The sequence below is a fragment of the Thermobia domestica genome, chromosome 10 (assembly GCF_964235325.1).
Source record: "Thermobia domestica chromosome 10, izTheDome1.hap1.1, whole genome shotgun sequence".
In the NCBI taxonomy this organism is placed as follows: Eukaryota; Metazoa; Arthropoda; class Insecta; order Zygentoma; family Lepismatidae; genus Thermobia; species Thermobia domestica.
Window position 1 is genome coordinate 94906406 of NC_137463.1, and position 8078 is coordinate 94914483.

Consider the following 8078-nt stretch of genomic DNA (forward strand, 5'->3'; position numbering starts at 1 on the left):
GTATCTTCCTTTCTCCATTAGTTTTTGGCTGCATGTTAAGCAAATCGTCAAAGAAATCTTTCCATCTATTTAAAATGCTATCTGTGTCAGTGAGAACTGTTCCATCTGCTTTTTTTCATATATAAGAACGAGGTTGATAGTCTTTCTTAAATTCGTTGATCCCTTTATACATGTCCCGAATGTTTTTTATTTTTACTATTATCTTCAAGTTCCTAAATTTTAGCTTTCAAAATATCGCGTTTCTTTGTTCTAAAAGTTTTGGAAGTTCCTCGCCTGATGTCTACGAAATTTTGTGTAGTTATTCCATTCGGATTTTGTAGCCAACGTAATTTTGCCTGTTTTCTCTTCTCTGCTAGTTCGAACCATGGTTTGTTCCTACGTATTTCCGCGTGTCCCAATTTTTCTTTTGAGAGAGGATGTTTCATAAGCAAAGAAAAGAATTCAATTGCTGGAATATTTTTCTCTATAATCTTAAGGTTACATCTGTTAAGTAAAGAGTATGACATGCATCAGATTTCTGAAACGATTCCTGTAATGTTATTGAGATTATAATCATTTTGCTCAAAGAGTATTGTTGCGTCATACATAATTGATATTCTTTCTTCATAGTTTCGGGGAAGTCGTCATTTATATTATTATATTACTATAAAACAATTTTAACGTGGATCTTTGTGGATGCCTAATTAGAAACATACCAATTATAAATATGCATGTATTCAGATTTCAGAATGTTTTCACGGCAGTGATTTGTAATACTGATATGTACTACTACTTCATCTACATCACCTAATATATGATATACTCTACAACAGTTGATCAGATTCATCTACCGTAATATGAGTTTCATCTCCCTTATCTAGAATAAGCCTCAAATCTGCCCACCTTCCAATGTTGAAGACAACCAATGGTGTATTTAGGATTTTCTTTTGAGGGCTATGCCCAACACAAGGAAGGAAGTGGGCAATTGCCCACCTGAGTTTGAGAATTAAATATATTTTAATTTATGCATAAAATGAAATTATAATGACAAGAATTTTCGATAAATCCTATATGATATGATACAAAAATTTAGAAGTGAATCTAACCCTTTATTCTATTCATACAAGAAAAAGAAAGCATCCTCTTGGCCGTCCTAATTTCCCGGGCTAATTATTCCCCCGTTTTGATTTTCTTTAATTCAAACATTTCCTTCTTTTAAAAATAACTAAACGATATAATTGTTCCTTTGTTATAATAACTAAAGTCCTGTCATGTTGATATCCGCGCATGTTGGTGTGGAACACTAGTTTCGCTTATCAACTCCTCTTAGTTTTGGTGTTACTGATGACGGCCAACTTCAATCACAACTGACAACGGTCGATAAAGTATGATAGGCGAAATGAAAGTAGTAACGTCAAGAAAAAGAAACAGAAAAATAGAAAGGATGACAGAAAGAACAATTAAGGACGCAGTTCTTACATTGAATGAAATTTGACAAATATAGTATTATTTATGAACATAAAGCATAAGAAAATGGAAAGTCAATGACATTCTTAGAAATGGTAAGAAGGATTATTGTTGTACGTGGAATGCGTAAAACTAACAAATTATTTCGAGGGGAGAATGAGCCCGATAGCCTCCTAAATACGTCACTGAAGACAATTCTTCTCCCCTGATCCTACACAGCATTGTTTTTCAACTTCATAAATATTTTGAACATCGCTTTTATATCTATCTATCTATCTATCTATCTATCTATCTATCTATCTATCTATATATATATATATATATATATATATATATATATATATATATATATATATATATATATATATATATATATATATATATATATATATATATATATATATATATATGGGAACGTCTTATCCGTCCCCCCCAATGTTGAAGACAGATTTGCGCCTATGGTTGTACACTACTAGAAGCTTGTATTTCTTGAGTGTTATATTCATTAAATATGTAATTCTAATTACATTGGGTCTTATTTTTACGTCCTTTTTCCAGCTTTTAAGTCCTTTTAGATATTTTTAGGTCTTTTTATAGCTCCTTTTTAGGCAATTTTTAGGTCTTCAATTTCCAAACCCTAGTGATGATGAGAAATGAATGAAATGGTGAAATGAAGAAAGTGGGAGGAAACGGGAGAACCCCGAGGAAACCCATGCACACGGTGTTTGTCCAAAACAAGGTTCACTTTTTGAACCCGGGACCCCATGCACCAGAGGTGAACGCTCTATCACTGAACACCACGGCCCACCCAACCTTGAGTAGATGCTTTGTCGGATCTAGGGAAAATCACATTTTTTCGTAAAAAAAAAAGAAAGAAAGAAAGAAAGAAAAAGAAAAAAGGAATTTTCATCTTAATATACCTCCCTTAGTATGCATTTTCTTTAATGGGCATAAGTCATACCATTTCTAATTTTTTAATCTATTCTGTCTATTTTGCTTCTTGTTTCCTGTCTCTATAGAGTCTAGACCAATTATGGAGTGAGCTGCTGGACTCTAAAAATGATTCTATGAATATTGCATTTCGTTCAAAAAGTTGCTTGGGCTCTAAGGGGGTTATATGGCTGAACAGGCTGGGAGTCCTAAGTTAAAGCAAATCCTTGTTGTAAATACATGCTGCAACATATTTTCCTTTGTGATTGACTTTTTAAAAAGAAAAATCAAATGTACAAAATAGAAGTTTTACCTGGCTAACTAACATTATTAATCACAAATAAATAAGTGCTACCTTAAATTAAATATTACGTATTGCACAAAACGTTCTGTTTTGTTTTATTAGAACAAAATGGCGTTGTAATCTTACACAATTTCCTGCTACTTCACAAAGATTGAATTAATTTGGTTCCATGTATGTGTGCCTTTTATACTTGTTTAAGAACTCACTAGTCTATGTTGTAACAAAGTTAGTAAAAATGTAGATCCTTAAGTATATAAAAACCAAAGATTTAAATAGAATTTCCTTACCAGATATTTCCACTGTTTAAATTCCAGAATATAACTCCACCTGTTGGAAAACTAACAAAAACTTCGATTGACGGGTGAGTGACGTGACCATCACGGGAACGATAAGGCACAAGATAAAGGGTAAACATCACCTAATCATACAAGATAAAAGCAGCTTGGTAGGATATGTTTGAACACAGATATATCAATCATCTTTTTTTTTTTTTTTCCTTCTACTGATAATCATTATCTGGTTTCTTTAAACTTAACGGTAGTTCTTAAAATTACAGTAGAACTTTGTTATAACACCGAGAAAGGGACCTAAAAAAATAGTGTAATTATAAACGAATGTTATAACCTGGGCTGACCCTGGGTAATTTGCCGCCCTGTGGAATAGCGTCATTTGGCACCACTCTTACCCAGGGGCGTATACTGGTTTGACTATTTGGCTACCACTACAGCTCTGGATAATACATTATTATTATGCACAATATATGCGTAAGAATGAGCGAATGATTGTAATTTAGTAATTTAGTATTCAGACCATTGAAGTTTTCCGCTGTAGGTCCTAACTGAAGCACCATCATACTTCTGTACAGTTAACTTGTAGCTTGTTGCTATAAAATGTTAATTTTTACCGGTATGACTTGCCTCAAGGGTTGCCTCTGTAGCTGACGTTTTATTATACAACCAGTAGTTGTTTAAGGTTTTCCCGCTGAGAGACTTTCAATCAGTGATGGAATGGGTCATGGGTTACCGGGTCATCCGGGTCCGGTTCTCGATTCTCAGACACAGTCTGACCCGGGCATATCTGGTGATCGGGTGATCCAAACAAACCCGGTGACCTAGAAGCAGCCGAAATATCTGCTCCACAGCATTACAGATCATTTTATAGTTTATGATGTTCACTGCTTGAGCTCGAACACTATTTACTTTTATTCTCGGAGTGGCGATTCTTAATCAAGATACCATATTTTGAATATTTCATGTTTTCCAGAGTATAATTTCGTGTTTACTCGTTTTCTCATACGTGGTTTTTGAACATAGCCTATTGTGAGCGGAGGATTGTGAGTTTGCATAATCTGAATAAATTACTAAAATCATTAATATGCAAAAATGCAAATGTGGGAGGAATCTTAATATTTAATCTGATATTGACTTTAAATTACTGTAACCTCCTGCCACAAAGTTAATTGAGTGAATTTAGTCAGTCGGTAGAGTCTTAGAATGAATAAAAGTTAAAATTTTGAAAAAAAAATTAAATAAGATTCCTGCTAAGCATGACACTCTAATTTACAGGTTCACATGGTTTTAACACCCATCCTGTATGCGAAAGATACCCACAATATGTTCATCGCAATTACGATCCACTAATAGACCCAGCTTCCGGCCTGAAAAGCAAACAAGAAAGACAAAAGAAGGGTAACACATTACCTTGCGGCCAACTGCTACAATAACAGAAGTCAACATTCCAGTGGTTATCCTGATTTAATGCACCACTTTCGTAATTCCAGAGCACACAGAAATTATATTTACAAAAGCACTCGCGCGCGTGGTCTTGCTAAGAGACCTGAGAAAAAAAAAATATTTCTTTTAATATTTCTTTCTCACACTTTGAGCTCTCAATTAATACTGTTTGTGCACTTTTGTTTTATCACGCCGCACTCTTCTTTCTTGAAGTGTCTCTAGTTTGACGATTGACTACGCTTCCGGGTCGAGTTTCTTCCAAAGTTGTGGACCATCCTTTCTCTAGGTTCTGCTAACCGTCAGGTTTCCTCTTCCATGGAATTTCAGTAAATGCCAGCGCCGGTTCAACTGGGTAATCCTTGGTGTGATACAACGATAAAATACATTTGTTATTCGACGAAAGTTCTCATGCCGTTCTCCTACATAAAATCCGTCTACTAAATACAAGCGAAAATAACTCAGTTCTTGTATTGAATGGGTTTTAATTAAACTATGCTATACGATAGCATTGGTGATTTCCTACAGAGCACTGCAATGCTTTTTCTTCACTAGGAATGTTATTCGCATTCAATTTCACTGTGAGTAGTGTGAACAAGTGATATAGCGTGTGACGTAAACATAGCACAAAATTTATACTGGTGCGAAGCACTTTACGAAATATGATGTAAAGGTTTGTCTCTTCCACTAGTAATTGGTGATATATGTCTCACTTTGTCTCATATCACTTTTGAGAAAACACACTTTAAATATATATACAATCGGTATCTCACACTCTCCCATTCCACCACAGGAATGTTAGTCCGGAGAAAAACGAGGAAATACTCAAAGTAAACTAACTATGATTGCCCATTCTACGGCACACACGCACAAATTATCAGTGTGTAACTAACGCACTATTCTAGTACACACATCTCTGAATGGTCAGAGTTCCAAAAGGCTGACGGTCAACACTATTACGACTCGCAGTGCTTTGAACCGCACTCTCTCGCGATTTAACAATAACTAACTCTCTGGTTGTCCCGAGTAATGTTATATCCCTTTGCAGTTTCATTGTTTCTTTCAACTGCAGGGTTGGGCCGAACCAAAGTAGCCCGCTCCACTGGAATAGGGGTGAGGGTGCATCCCTCACTTGCGAATTTCCAGTGACCTAGATAACTTAAAAAAAACACACTTGTTCATGTTCTTTTCCATTTTGTCTATCACTTCAATGTCATCGTTGTCTGTCACTATGTTTGTTCACTTGCTTAATAATCAAGCTTCAATTTAGTATCTGTTACGCACACACACTGTGCCGTAATTACGAGAAATATTAACACAAACACCAACATTATTTAAACTCTGTCACTTGACATGTTTACTTAAACACCTTTGTCAGGTGACACCATCTATCGGCGACAGCAGGAGCTACTTGAACAAGTGACATTGAATATGATGAATTACAAAAAGCGGATGCATTGAAGGATTTGGCTTCTGAACAAATTAATGATGTTAATTAAACAAATTAAATGAACTATGCAGAATGCTAACAAATTAAAATGACTTTAAATACGGCTAAAGTAGCCTGACACATAATAAACAACATAATATCACTGATTGGAAGGTCGCTTTTCCCTTGTAACAGTATTGCCTTCTCAGTTATATTAAAAAAAAAAAACAAAGGTATGTGTTAGTCTCCCTGCATACCTTCCATAACCACAAACTCGGCCTAAACTGGTATTAGTACAAGCCAATTTGACAAAACAAACTATATATATCGAACTACATATGTCTAATTACTACGAGAACACCCAGAAAGTTTATTTCATAACATAACACATATTATCATACAAATCATATCAGCGGTGCAGACGAAAACTATATTTTTACAGAGACATCTAGCGGATGTCATGGAACCATTACAAACAACGTTCTAGACGGCTTCCCCTCTAGTTCAAGTGGACTAGTCAATAATTTTAAAATAGTCAACTTTTCTTTCTCTGAGAAAGTTCCGTTGGCAAAGCGACGCTTCACAAGTCGAACACGCTAAAATGGGCGTGTTTAAAAAAAATAACACCTCTTTGTATTAGGATTTCTCTCGTAGACATGCTAAAAATTTTATGATTTTTCAAGTATTGTATCTGCAGGATTTGTGTCTCGGTAGTGATAGTGTATGCTACTCCCTATAACACACTAAGAAATTCAACTAGCACTACCTCTAAACAAAATCTGAATCTCATAGGTTTTCTATCCTTATTCAGATGGTTATATTGATTTCAAAATTCTTCTCAACTTGGGTGTCCAACGCTCCGTTGAGTACACCTGCTTTCTTTGAGTTTTTTTTTTCTCTGGGAAGTTTTCTCTGCCTCTATCCGTGCCAACTAACATATCAAAATACAAAATTCGCTATCTTCTTATACGTTGATATTAATTAATATCAGATTCTCATTGCTTCTCACTTAAGTCCTGCCCTGTTGTTCATTACTATTCATTTACATAACACAATAAACCATAACTATACATAGAAATATTAATAAAAGTTATCTGCTCCCGCTGGTAATTATTTAAATCTCAAAATTCTTTATATGCAAATTCCTAATTAAATTGAAATATTATTCATAATTTCACGAAAAATTTGAATATGCAAATCATCTTATAACACAGATAATGTGACGTTCACATTTATTCCCCTCTTAAGGAAATGCAACCGTTAATCGCTTAATCGTTGCATTTTCTCAGAAGTTGTACTAATCTACTTTACGTAAAACACATACATATTCCGTATATACTAACTTTATACAAGATTTCCCTAAACACATCAATATGTCCTAACAATAATAAGATAATAAACTAAACACTAATAACACATAAAAATAATCCCTAACATGTCATAATCACTTTATCATCATAATTCTATACAAAATTCATCTCTTTCGTAATATCCTGATTCAGCTGTTGTATTACACTCCGCGCAACTACTCTCTTGAAGGCCAGACGTAAAGAGGTGCGTCTGGGAGTGTTTCTTTCTTCTTCAGCTCTCCATCCTGTATGACGTGCTGTGTTTATTTCCTGCCTTTCCTACGTCATCAGGTCAGCTGTGTCCTGAGGAGGCGTGGCTTCACGCTGAACGTATTTCTTCAGGTGGAACACGTTTCTCTTCATTAATACTTCCTTAGTCTCAGGATCACCAAGCGTGCAGACATTATTCTGCGCAGTGGAGAGTGTCAGGTAAGGTCCCGTGTAAAGGAGCATCATCTTCTTGGTAATGCCAGAGAAAGCGTCAGATTTGGGAAAAGCTCTCACCAGTACCAAATCTCCAACCTCGAAACGCGCTGGCTCGCGACGTTTATCGAAGGCCTTCTTTCTTCGCTGTGCTGACTTCTTCAGGTTACTTGCTGCTAGCTCAACGTAATATTTCAACGATTTGTGTCTCTCTACTTCTGGGATCTCAAATAATCTCGCCAGTTCTTTCGACGGTGATTCTCCCAGGTGTACTTGATATGGACTTAGACCAGTCGACAGATGTACGCTTGAGTTGAGACACTTTTCAATTTTCTCAAGATGTTTGGGCCATTCCCTCTGCTTGTCATGGCACAATTTTCGTAACATTCTCACTGTCGATTTTACACCCACCTCAGCCATGTTTCCTTGGGGATAGTACGGAGTACTATAGATGGGCTTAAGGTTTA

General features: G+C 35.6%; 1 protein-coding gene across 1 annotated transcript in view; it reads right to left on the minus strand.

The window, feature by feature from the left end:
* LOC145662574 (tsukushi-like) overlaps positions 1-3116 on the minus strand; it is a 38688-nt gene extending 35572 nt beyond the window's left edge. Inside the window, exon 1 of the mRNA XM_081728266.1 lies at positions 2968-3116. The gene's annotated coding sequence lies outside the window, so the exon portion shown is untranslated. The remainder of the gene's footprint in view (positions 1-2967) is intronic.
* Between the last annotated feature and the right edge of the window lie 4962 nt (positions 3117-8078).